We start from the raw sequence: 12,397 nt of genomic DNA on the forward strand, positions 1-12,397 counted from the left end.
ACTTTTCTATTAAAAGTGGCCGTATATCACAGTTTGCTAAATTTCCCCAGCAATAGTCAAGTCAACCAGAAGGATAGAATAAGTATAAGACTGCAAAACATATCCAGAGGGCAGGCTGAAAACACTAAAATGCCACCAAGGGGAGGACTCTTATTTTGCTTGTGGAGAACGCATTTATCAGTACAAGTATGAAAGGAACAGCCTCAAGGATAAAGTCACAGTTTGGACAAACATTTCCTGTAAAAAGTGTTGATCTATTTTTAAAGCTAAATTCATAAGTAGCCACTAGCATCCTAATTCAAAATTCAAAACCTGTTCTTTCCTGTTACCTTCACGTCCTTCTTCCTCTCCTTCCTCTATTGCAGATGTGGGGTCCTCCAGATGTTGTTGAACTACAGCTCCAGTCAACCCCAGCAAGCATAGCAATGGCTAGGGATGATGGGTGTTGTAGTTCAGCAACACCTGGAAGGCCAAAGGGTCCCCATACCTGCCCTGTTGCCTCCCCTGTGTGAAACTGTAAAGTGTAACCCTCTCAGGGCAGGGACCTGTCTTCTTGTTGTTATACTACAAAGCACCACACAAAATGAATAATCATAACACCACGTAGCTTTTAGCATCTCTCAAATCTTTGGAAACCACACTTCCTTTCTAAGCTTACTGGATCTTTGGTATGCCCCTGCCCCCAATCTAAAATCTTCCATGGACATTCTTGCTCAGTTCCTCCTCCTCCTCTATGACAGCCACAAAGTAGTCTGCACTTTGGGAATTGCTGAGTCTTTACTAATCGCCAATAAGTTGTATAAAATTGTTTACATACACTCATCTCTTGGTGGAGTTCTCCACTGCGCCCCTCCAAACTCCCACATGTAAGAAACACTGCTTTACATAGACAACTAACTTTACAAAGTTTGAAATAGTTTTCTGGTAGTATTGCTACCATCATTTGAAGCATTACTTTATTGCTCTTGACAAAACTGAGATATCTGTTTTGGCATAATCATTCAATTGCACCATGTTTCCCTCCCCATCCCCCCGAAAAAAGAAAAACAAATTGCCATGCAGTATCTTTAAGTAAAAATGCCATTCTATCAAGAGATGTTAAACCTTTTAACCCCAAACAGATCACATGACAGTAAATCTCACAAATCTGAGCGCAGGGCTTACTTCAAGGCAGTGTGTTTTGGATTGAGATTCTTCTTCTTCACAATGACTATTCTAGACCCACATGAAGGACATGATTTGAAGGTATCAGACACAGCCACCTTGCTGAAGCTCAGCAGGCCTGTGCGCAGTCAGTGCCTGAATGGCAGACTGCCTGGGAACCTCATGCACAATTCCACAGAAGTGGTATATTATAAATGTAATTAAATAAATAAATAAATAGATTTGAAAGTGCATTCCTATGCACACATACCTGAAAAATGCTTCAGTGAATATATGGGGCTCACTTCAGAGTGAACATTAATTGTGCTCAGTGATGTAGGTTTTCTAGAATTTTTTCCACAGGAACATAGGAAGCTGCCTCATATCGAGTCAGACAACTGGTCTATCTAGCTCAATATTATCTACACTGACTAGCAGTGACTCTCCAGGACTTCAGGCAGGATTCTCTCCCACTTACCCGGAGATGCTGGGGATTGAACCTGCGCATACAAGGCAGTGCATGCAAGGCAGATGCTCTAACACTGAGCTATGGCCCTTCTTCAATATAAGTTAGGGTAATCTGCATACTGTAATTTTAGATCAACTACAAGAGTGGTTCCCAAACCTTTTTCTCCATGGACTACTTGAAAATTGCTCGATGGGCTTGGCGGACCACTTAATTATTTATCTGTCTGTTGTAGCAACTGTAATGTACTGTGCTACATGCTGTATGATATTTAACTGAATTTTTTTATCACTTCTTTTATTTCTTACGTATTTTATTGTGTTACAATTTGCATTCCACAGAATTCAAACTGTAATATAATATTAGAAATAGAAGAAGCAATACAAATGCAATTAAAAATCCACAGAATATTTAATACAGATATGCTACAGACCACCTGAATGAAGCTTGCAGACCACTGGTGGTCCATAGAACAGTTTCAGAACCCCTGAGCTAGAGAGTGATCTAATTTAAGCACACTTTTTTTACTTGTATTAAATAAACAAAGCTAAAAGCTTTTAAACTCTCAAGCTTCCTTGAGACCTTCCTCTTTCAACAAGCCTTTTCAGTAGAGACCTTATCCCAGTCTGTGACTGTGTTGGAATTGCTTTTTAATATGTTTTTAATTTTTTTAAAAAATATATTTTTAAAAGCTTTTTTTTAAAGATGTTAATATGTTTTGTTTTAATATGTTTTAAGGATGTTTTGTTGTAATATATTTTAAAGTCTGTTTTTATGAAGTTTTAAAGTGTTTTTAGTGCTTTTGTTTGCCGCCCTGGGCTCCTACTAGAAGGAAGGGTAGGATAAATAAATAAATAAATAAATAAAGCTTGCCTAATTGCAATTAGCATCTAATCATTGTTATGAAATGGAAAATTTTCCGTGGAATAATAAAGCACTGGAAAATGTTCTGCTCTGCATCACTGATTGCGCTTCAAGGCTATGAGCTAGTTTAGTGTCACGATCAAAATAATGAATTCCCAGTTCAAATATTAGTTAAGTCACAGGTGGTCTTAAGACACTCCAATAGCTAATAAATAAAGCCTCAACTCCTGTCTGTAACATGCTGATAATATATGTCTATCTAAAACATCCTTACAACAACTCTGTATGTCGAATGCTTTCAGCTCTTAAGAAAAACATGGTAATTACATTACCATAAACATGTTTACTCATACATAAACATCAACTGAACCTGAGTCTTAACATGTTTTATACCAAACTTCACACATATCATGAAACCTAACTGATATTTCAGAGGAAATGGTAGAACAGGCTGACATTATGGTTGCTACGGGGCTTGGCATCCTCAAGATTTCCACTGGCCAACTGAAATGTTCATCAGCACTGACCAAATGAACTCCCCTGAAAAGTGCTCAGGTGGTGGTGGTGGTAGGTTAGGTATTTTGAAGTTTATGGCACAGCAGCAGGAGAAAAATCAACATCTGATAAAGACTATTTTTGTCAAGATAATGCAGGTTGAGAAGAGTAAGAGACCAAAGCAGACAGCTCTACAGGGTTGCCCTGCTTAGATCTGGAATTTAAGAGCAAGCAGGCAACCTTTCGCCAAACTCAAACGTAAGCTCAGCTCACAGATGATGTTTTTTGCATGTACGGAAAATTCACATGCGTGACAATGGTGCATTTGTCAACACACGGATTATACCAGTATGCACACCAGAGATCAGGACTAGCCGTGCCATCTAGCCCAAAGGTATACCTAGCAGCCAAAGCAAGGTTTTTTTGCTGCTGCATAGTCTTCAAAGCGACTCCCAGCTGCCCCCTCCCCAAATACAACCGGAAACTGGGAGCCAGTGTAGGTACCACCACAACCAGTTGCTGGCAAAGAAATCGTCACAGCACACTGGGAAAGAGACATGCTGTCCAAGATAACCATCCAGAGGGGCGTACTGTAGCCTGTCTGTTTTGCCTGCCAGTTACCATCCCCTGGACCGGTAGCCAATAGAAGGGTACCTCTTGCCCGACTTCTGGGGCATGTCAGCAAAGGAGAGATTTTGACTGCACGCCTGTTTCGCAGCAAAGGCATGTACTCTCTTGCCTGGATGTTTCTGGGGCCACCTTTCCAACCCTTCTGTCCCTAGCCTAAGGAGAGAGACGATCCTGCCCACTCAGCTATGGAGGAGGTCTATAAGCTCTTGTGCATTAGCACCCCATCTTTTTTTTTTATGGGGTGGGTTGAAAAAGTGGGGAGAAGGAGAAAAGGGCAAAACACAGACATCCTGTCTGGACGTCCAATTTGGTGGAGAGATGTTTCAGGGGGCGCAGGGAGGGTGTCTGTGTCTGGCACAAGTTGATCCGCCCGCCTGTCTCCGCCTATCCCCTGAGGTATGGTGGCGGTGGGCAGAGGCACACTGGCTGTGGGTTTGTCCCATGGGAGAGGCTGGCGCGCATGGCAGACACCTTGACCCCCGTAAACAAACCAAACAGCGGGGAGTGAATAGACCCTGCTGGGGCTTCTGAGGGGTGAGGTGGAGCAGAGGTGGAGGTCTGCTTCCCGGGCTGTCGTTCTTGTGCGTTTGCAAGGAGTCCGTCTGCTTGTTTGCTTGCCTGCCCTAGTCTCGGAAAGCCTCCGAGGAGGGCCCGTGCCAGGCAAATGTGCAGCGGCTGCACTAGGCCAAGCACTGAAAAGGCCCCCTCAGCCAGCGCTGGCCGCGACCACCCCAGCCCGTTCGCTCACCCGCTTCTTCGCCTGCACTTACCGACGCAGTCAGCTCCGCGGTCGGCTCCGTCGCCGCCCGGGCCCGCACAGGCCTCACCCAGCGCCGGGCAGCGACTGCCTCAACATGGCGGCGAAGAGTGCGGGAGGGGCCGGGAACGGGGCGGGGCCTAGAAGGCCAGGCCGACTCGCCCTGGCGGCCTGCAGTCGCGAGCAGCGGCCGCGGCGAACGCAGTCTTGGGGCGAGTAGGGAGGAGGCAGCTCCGGCGGCCGGCTGGGAGGCCTTGCTCAGCTGCCTTACAGATGTCACTGAGGGCGGAGACCCCAACCGTCCGGACCGACGCCTGCCATCCACACAGGCAGTTTGGCGGTTGGAGACCCCACATTTTCCGTCACCCCCCCCACAAAAAAACCTCATCGCAGCGCTTCCCCATAGAGTCCCTCTTTCCCATCTAGCTCGCCCCCTTTCGTGCTCCTCAGCTTCCTTTGGGACCACTACCCTTCATTCCAGCAGCCCCTCCGTGTCAAGCTTTTGTTGTTGTTATTTGCGTAATAATTAAGAACTGAACGGCACTGATAGAAAGCAATTGATGCATTTGTTTGTTTATGGTAACATTAAAAACATTAACGTCTTTTTTAAAAATCCCTCCTCAGGGTGGCTATCAAACAATAAACAAAAAAAAAGCAATTCATGAGAACTTATTTATTTATTTGCTGCATTTCTATCACCCTTCCTCCACGGGGTTCAGGGTGGCATGCATCATTTGCTTCACGTTTCTGTATCTCATTATCTACTTCGAATATATCTTCCCCTTCCTCCGAAGGGTGAGGCCCTGCTTTCTTTTTATTCTACTAACACCCCTGTGAGGTAGAGGAGTCTGAAAGATAAAAGGGGGGAGGTTTCCCCCTCACATGTGGAAAGAACACAGGGAGGGGCGCTACATAGCCATGCCAAAGTATGCATTGGCTCAGCTCCCACTGGCAGTTGTGTGAAGGGGCCCTATATGTGTGGGATGTGTGGATGGCATGTACACTGAGGGGTGGCCTATGCAGCTTGAATCCATGAGCCTCTCACATATTGCAGTATTTCAGCATGTGAGAGGGTTCAAGTGAGTATTATGAACTGTGTGAGGATTTGAAGTTACATCTCCCAACATGAGTGGGGAGCCTCAGGTCTGGGGGCCAAATGTAGCCCCCCAGGCCTCTCTGTCTGGCCCTTGACACTCTCCCCAGGCCAATCCCCTCTAGTCACACCTCCTCTTCCCAGGCTGCACCCTTCATCAGCCCTGCTTCACACCTTCCTTGAGCACTTTTGCTTAGCCGAAATATATTGTTAAACTCTGACAAAGACCCTTGTTTCTCTGGATGGCAGATAGAGAGGGGTGTGCTAATGTGTGCAGAAACTAGTGTATCGTACAAAGGTTAAATGTACATTCATTACTCTGCCCACTTTTCCCTCTGGCCCCCTGGGCCCTGGAAGATTGCCCTTGGTGTGAAAAAGTTCCCCACCCTGTCCTATACGATAAGTTAAAACAGCATAAAAAGCCATTTCAGCCAGAGTAAAATTAATGAAAGGCCTGGGAAAATGCAAAGGGCTTTGATCGATGCTTAAATAGTGGGACAGGGTTAGCAGCTCAGCCTCCCGTGCCCTTTTCCGCATGTGTGGCCCTTTCACATGAGTTAACGCGTGAAGAGACTGTCGTGGAGGCATTTCTCCGGGATTCAAATGGCAATATTTTCTGCAAAGGTAATGGGATGTTTGTGACAGACAGCAGGTCTGTGCTGTTGTGCAACTGGCGTGCTTGGTTGCAATAATGCACTGGATTAGGACCAATAAACTGAAGCTTAATCCAGACAAGACTGAGATGCTGTTAGTGAGAGGTTCTTCAGTCTGGCTGACTAATGTGCAGCCTGCTCTAGATGGGGTCATAGCCCCTCTGGGGGAGCTGGTTTGTAGTTTGGGGGTTCTCTTGGATCCAGTGCTGTCATTTATTATTAGTTATTTGATTTCTTTTTTAATTATTACATGTTTCAAAATAATAGAACTACCTGGTGCCCACAAAAAGAGGCACCAGAGTAACTAGAAATATTGAGTACAAAACAGATAAAATCTCAAAAAGAAAAGTCAGTAATGCCTAGCATGATTACAGCAAAAGGGAATAGCGCATATTGAGGAGTAAACCCTATATTAAGAATCTTCAGTAACAAAGGCGTTTACGTATCCTCTCTATAAAGAAATATTAGTAATGAGGTTTTACAGAAGATGAGTAAGTATGAAATGGAAATGGACTGCCTTGAAGTCGATCTCGACTTATGGCTACCCTATGAATAGGGTTTTCATGGCAAGTGACATTCAGAGGGGGTTGACCATTGCCTCCCTCTGAGGCTAGTCCTCCCCAGCTGGCTAGGGCCTGCTCAGCTTGCCACAGCTGCACAAGCCAGCCCCTTCCTTGTCTGCAACTGCCAGCTGGGGGGCAAGTGGGCTCCTTGGGACTATGCAGCTTGCCCACGGCTGCACAGGTGGCAGGGCACGTAACCCCTGAGCCACTCACTGTGGGGGTGATCTTTAGCTGGCCCTTGACACCTAGGAGACAGGAGCGGGGATTTGAACTCCCAGACTCCCAGCCAGGCTCTCCTCCCCACTGTGCTATAGATTAAAAAAAGAAGCAAAACTGTAAAATTGGTCTCTCTTAAATTGACCGTGAACCACTTTGCTATGTTGGGTAAAAGGCACTCTGACCTGCCCCAAGTCCCAGGGCAGATGACAGCAATTTAAAAATATAATACTAAACAGATTAAATACCATCTCAATAATAGGGTGAGTCCTATATATATAGGACTCACCCTATTATTGAGATTGTATATATATCAGGTCTCAAAGGCTGAAGTAACGTGCAACTTCAGCATATGATAGAAACTGCATAATGAAGGTGCCAGGCGCACCACTATAGGGAAGGAATTCCACAACTTAGGGGCTGCCACAGAGAATGTGCTCTTCCAGGATGCCACCGCCCACATTTTTGAGTGTGATGCAACTACCAAGAGGACCCTCCCCCCACTGACCTTAACAACCGAGAGGGTCTCTAGGGAAGAAGGTGGTCTTGATATTTGGGACCTAAGTAATTTAGGGTTTTAAACCCTAGTGTGAGCACCTTGAATTGGGCCCGGAAACAAACTGCTAACTGTGAGGCACAGGTGGCCTTGGTGCCACTGACTGCCAGCCCAACTCTAGACTTATCTGGACAGGAATAACTTGGCTACAGTAATCTTCACTCTGGTTACCTCAAGACTGGACTACTGTAATGCACTTTACAATGGGCTGCCTTTGAAAACAGTTTGGAAGCTTCAATTAGTGCATAATTCAGCTTGCACACTGTTGACAGGTTCAGGGTGAACAGGTCTCATTATACCAATTTTGTAAAGCCACACTGGCTGCCTACACACTAACAAGCCTGATTCAAAGGGCTGGTTTTGACCTACAAAGCTCTTTAAGATAAACGGAAAGGCAACTTCTGTGGGTTAGCACCGTTGCCATCAGCCAGCCTGCTCTTCCATTTATCTGCAGTGTCGTCTGGCCTCTGGCGGTTAGTGATACACTACAACCACACACTGAATGTGGTTTTACGTGTGTCACACAGGCATCTGTTGCACTCTTAAAAATGCAATTTCACATTCATTGAAATGTACATTTATTCAACATACTTTACATTTACAGTATTTGCAAATATTTCACTTTGCTTTTTGTATAGTTTTTTTTAAAAGACTACCCACTACCCCTCTCCAATAGGAACAAACACACCACTTATATTTTTAAAAGGGGTACATAGCAATATTGTCCCACCCATCCCCTTATATAAGGACTAAATGCCACAATGTTTTTGCATATAGATTTGCAAGCCTATCTGCTGTTGCCAGGATCTGAATATTCAGATTGTTGGGATAAACTGTCAAAAACACATTTGTATCACCAGCACAGGAATCCCTTGAGATTCCAGCCAGGTGGGTGGTATTTGATACGCCTGTCATCTGGTGATGAAAGGTCCTGAAGGTTGTGCTGGAAAGGACCTGTTGAAGTGATTCCTTCCTTGGGATCCTAATTTACTCACCAGATTCATGAACTATGCCAACATCGGTCAGAAAAGGGCAACTGACATGATTCAGAGGTCAGAGCAACTCATCTGTGAGGAAAGTTACAACATTTGGGACTTCTGGAATTACAAAAAAGAAAAAAGAAAAATAACAGCTTTAAAAACATTTGGGACTTTTTGGTTTAAAGCAAAGGTGAGGGGGGACAAGACAAAAGAGTATAAAATTATGCATGGTGTGGAGAAAGTAGATATGGAGAAAAATTTATCCCTCTCTCATAACGTGAGAACTCAGCACCCATCCGACGAAGCTAAATGTTGGAAAATTCAGGCCAAAGAAAGCACATTTCCCACAGTGCGGTTAAACTATGGAATTTACTCCCACAAGAGATAATAACAGCCACCAAATTGCATGGCATTAAAAGAGGATTAGACAAATTCATGGTGGGTAAGGCTATCAGTGGATGTTGTAGCTCCAGCACTGATGGCAATATGCCTTGAATATCAGCTTCTGGGAGTCACAGGTGGTGAGGAGAGTCACCTGGTTGGCCTTTGTGAGAACAGGATGCTGGACTAGATTGTCAGCTCTGCACTGAGACAGCAGTGCCGGTGGGGGTGGAAATTTCTGGGTAGGTATCAGGGCAGGAAAGTCCTTAGCTGGCAGTCTGGTTGTAAATCTGCCAGGCTAACAAGGATGAAGCATGATAAGGGCAAGGCCCGTCCTAAGCTTACGTGCCAAGCCAGAAGTCCAGAAGCGAGGTCAGTAGAGGTCTAGGTTCAATTGCCAAGGGGTCAGTCCAAGATAAGATTCAGGGAAACTAGAAACACACAAAGCCACGCCTGATGTTGTAGTCAGCAACAAGCTGAAGCCAAGGCTTGACTTTTAAGGAGCAGGTTTGTCAGCAGGTGTGAGCCCTCAGCATTTTGGCCTTAAGTGGACAGGCCTGCCCCTCTTCTGCCTGACCTTCTGTTGTCTACGTTCTGCAGGTGAGGGGGGAGTATCCTGTTCACTGTCTGCGTCTGGCTGAAGGGCTTCAGCTGTGTCTGGGGTGCTCTGCAGCTGAGGGGGAGAAGGAGCTGGGTTCTCAGGAGTTTCCTCCATTTCTCCTTCTGGGTCTGCTGCTTCTGGGTCTGCTGCTGTTACTCCTGAGTCATCCTCGTCTGATGAGTCCTCTGACGGGGCCATGACATAGATGGGCCTTTGGCCTGATCCAGCAGGGCTCTTCTTATGTTCTTATGATGAAGTCCCTTGATTGCTATCCTGCACAATGATCTGGATGATATTAATTTATAGGAGCTATTGAAGTTATTAAGGGCTAGTCATTAAAAGTTAATTTTTGAGATTACATTCACACCATACTACTATTATTCCACTTTAAACAGTCATCATCGCTTCCCCCAAAGAATCCCGGAAAAGGTAGTCTGTGAAGGGTGCTGAGACCTATTCTCCGCACAGAGCTCCAAACAACAGTCTGTCTCTCTTACCAGAGAACTGGGAATTGTAGCTCAGATCTCAGCACCCTTCACAAACTACACTTAGATCCCTCAGATCTCAGCAGCCTTCACAAACTACACTTCCCAGGATTCTATGGGAGTAGTCATGATTGCTGAAACTAGAATAATAGTGGAATAAATGTACGGTGTCACTGTGGCCTAAGAAAGAAGCTATTTTTGAAGCTTCTATAAGGCGTATAGTCACCTGGGGTCTCAGGGGATCTTAGACCCCTTACATTTTTGGGAACAGGGTCCCAGCAGAATTCCTATGTCTCCTAGAAGCCGATCAGCATGGAGTGTGTTAGCCACCGCAAAGAGTTTTCTAGCATGCTTCCTTCTCCTTTCCTGCTGATTAGAGCCGATCAGAGTGAAAGGAGGTGAGTCAGCCACTGAGAAGACTCTTCTAAGTAGCTAACAAACCCCCTTTTCATGCTGATTGGCTCCTAGAGACATCTGTTGTTCTGAGAAAAGGTGTTAAAAAGGATCTCATTCTCAAACCAACTGCAAAAGGAAAAAAAGCAGTGGGGGGGGATGTGTGGTTTTGTTTCAGCTCAAAGCCAGGAAGAGCGGAGGAGGAGGAAAAGAGAAAAATACATTCAAGGGAGGAGGAGGAGAAGAAAATGTTTGTGTGTTTGTGTATGTGCTACTGTTTCAGTTTTTAATGATGGTGCATGTGTACACACACACACACACACACTGTATATGGTTCATGCATGGTAAGGTGAAATGCAAATGAATATGCCTAAGAACGTGCGTGTGTGATGCAGCCAATATCAGAGGTTAGCATCAGGTTGTATAATCTTAGAAGGGGTGTCTGGCTGTAAAGGTCCGTGGCTGTGACTGTAATGAAGGGATCCTGAACCTGCGAATTTGCCACTACTCTACTGTGAGGGAATGTATAGTTTTGCCAAAAAGAGAAAGAAAGCTGGGGTTGGGCGGGGGAGCTATTTTTTATTAGTTCAGACTGAGTTAGTATCTGGAAGGAAGATCTGATAAGCAGTGCTGGCTTTATGTTCATGGAGTTTAGAGTTCTTATATATATGTGGAAGCCACTCAAGATTTCCTCATCTTGATCTCCATGGAAAATCCAACTGTCAGTTCAAATTTCAGCAGATTCCAGTCAATTCATTGAGTATCAGTTGTGTTAAGTGATTTGAAGTAAAGGCCCCTCAAATGTTTCTAGACCAAGTATGTGTATTTGACTCACTGTTGTAGTGCATCATAGGTTTTGTAGTTTTAAAAAATTCTGAAAATGCATTCTCAGGATTAGAATAATCCCCTGCTTCCTTGAAATATTTGGGTCTGAACAAAAGATGTAGAGCATTTGATTTGGTTCACATTTAAAACCAAATCGATCAAATCCACACTTTCAGAAACAATATGAGAACCAAAATATAGCCATCCTTTGAAATTCAGAATTCTGAGAATTCAGAATTCTCAGAATTTTGCGAAGCAGTTCTCCAACTAAACAGTGTCTACAAAAATGCATGTATTATTGGGAAAATGTGTATAAAAATGAAAACATGAGTGAAAATAACATACAAAAATGCATTATATTAGGTCAAAATGTGTACATTAGTCAAAACTGCATGCAAAAATGTTTTATTAGGGGAAATTTGCACTAAAATGCAAAAGAATGTTCATGAGCTTTTTTTAAAAAAAACACCACAAATTGTGGCGGAAATGTGAACTGAATTTAACATTGGTAAATTGAGAAACTGAGAGAGCCGAAATTGACAGATCCTTCCATCCCTAGCCAGAACAAGAGATGCTTCAGATGAACTGGAACAGATTCAGCTGGGTTAGGCAGGCCAAGGGCCAGAATTAACAAAACAGGCTGTTCCAAAAGAGTTTCGTAATCTAAACCCAAGGTTCAGAAAGAGATCAAAGTCCAGGCAATGCACTCCAAAGTAAGTAGCAGGAAAGGGGGGGGCAGACAAAAACTCAGTGCTAAAACAGCTGGCAATCAGACTACATGTATCCTTTTTTCCTCTTGTACGGCTGATACGGTGCTGGGCCAAGCAAGAGTTTGTCATGGTATACTGTCCAAGCCCAGATGTAACAGAACTGGAAGTGATTACTCTCAAGAAGGGATGGAAGGATCTGCCAGTTTTGGTTCTCCCCATTTTCCATTTGTACATTTCTAAATTCAATTCTTCACAGCACTTTCTGCAGCAATTTGTGGGTTTTTTTAAAAAATTGTCATGAAAATTCATCAGCATCCTAATTCTAATTTCTCCTAATAAACACATTTTTGTATGCAGTTTTGATTAATGTCCACATTTTTGCAAGCAGTTTCTACCACTATTGGTCATTTTTGTATTTTATTTTTACTAATATGTTCCTTTTTATGATTGCATACCCTTCAACGTTTCACAGACAAAAATCCAAATCAGGGCACACTGGTAACATCCCAGTTATTCCATAATGATTTTGTGTGTTCCCTTGCACTTGACTCCAAAAGGTTCCATTTTGCCTGAAAAGGTGACCTAG

At 44.1% G+C, this 12,397-nt stretch overlaps 1 protein-coding gene across 3 annotated transcripts in view; it reads right to left on the reverse strand.

Moving 5' to 3' along the window:
* The window catches only part of ZNF592 (zinc finger protein 592), a 57,007-nt gene extending 47,769 nt beyond the window's left edge, over window positions 1–9,238 (reverse strand). The window contains exon 1 of one of the 3 annotated variants that reach the window (XM_061594960.1): window positions 9,147–9,238. The gene's annotated coding sequence lies outside the window, so the exon portion shown is untranslated. Of the gene's footprint in view, window positions 1–4,346; window positions 4,538–9,146 lie in introns of those variants that run through there. The other 2 variants (XM_061594957.1, XM_061594959.1) reach the window with 2 other exon arrangements.
* Between the last annotated feature and the right edge of the window lie 3,159 nt (window positions 9,239–12,397).

The sequence above is a fragment of the Rhineura floridana genome, chromosome 14, assembly GCF_030035675.1.
Source record: "Rhineura floridana isolate rRhiFlo1 chromosome 14, rRhiFlo1.hap2, whole genome shotgun sequence".
NCBI lineage: Eukaryota > Metazoa > Chordata > Lepidosauria > Squamata > Rhineuridae > Rhineura > Rhineura floridana.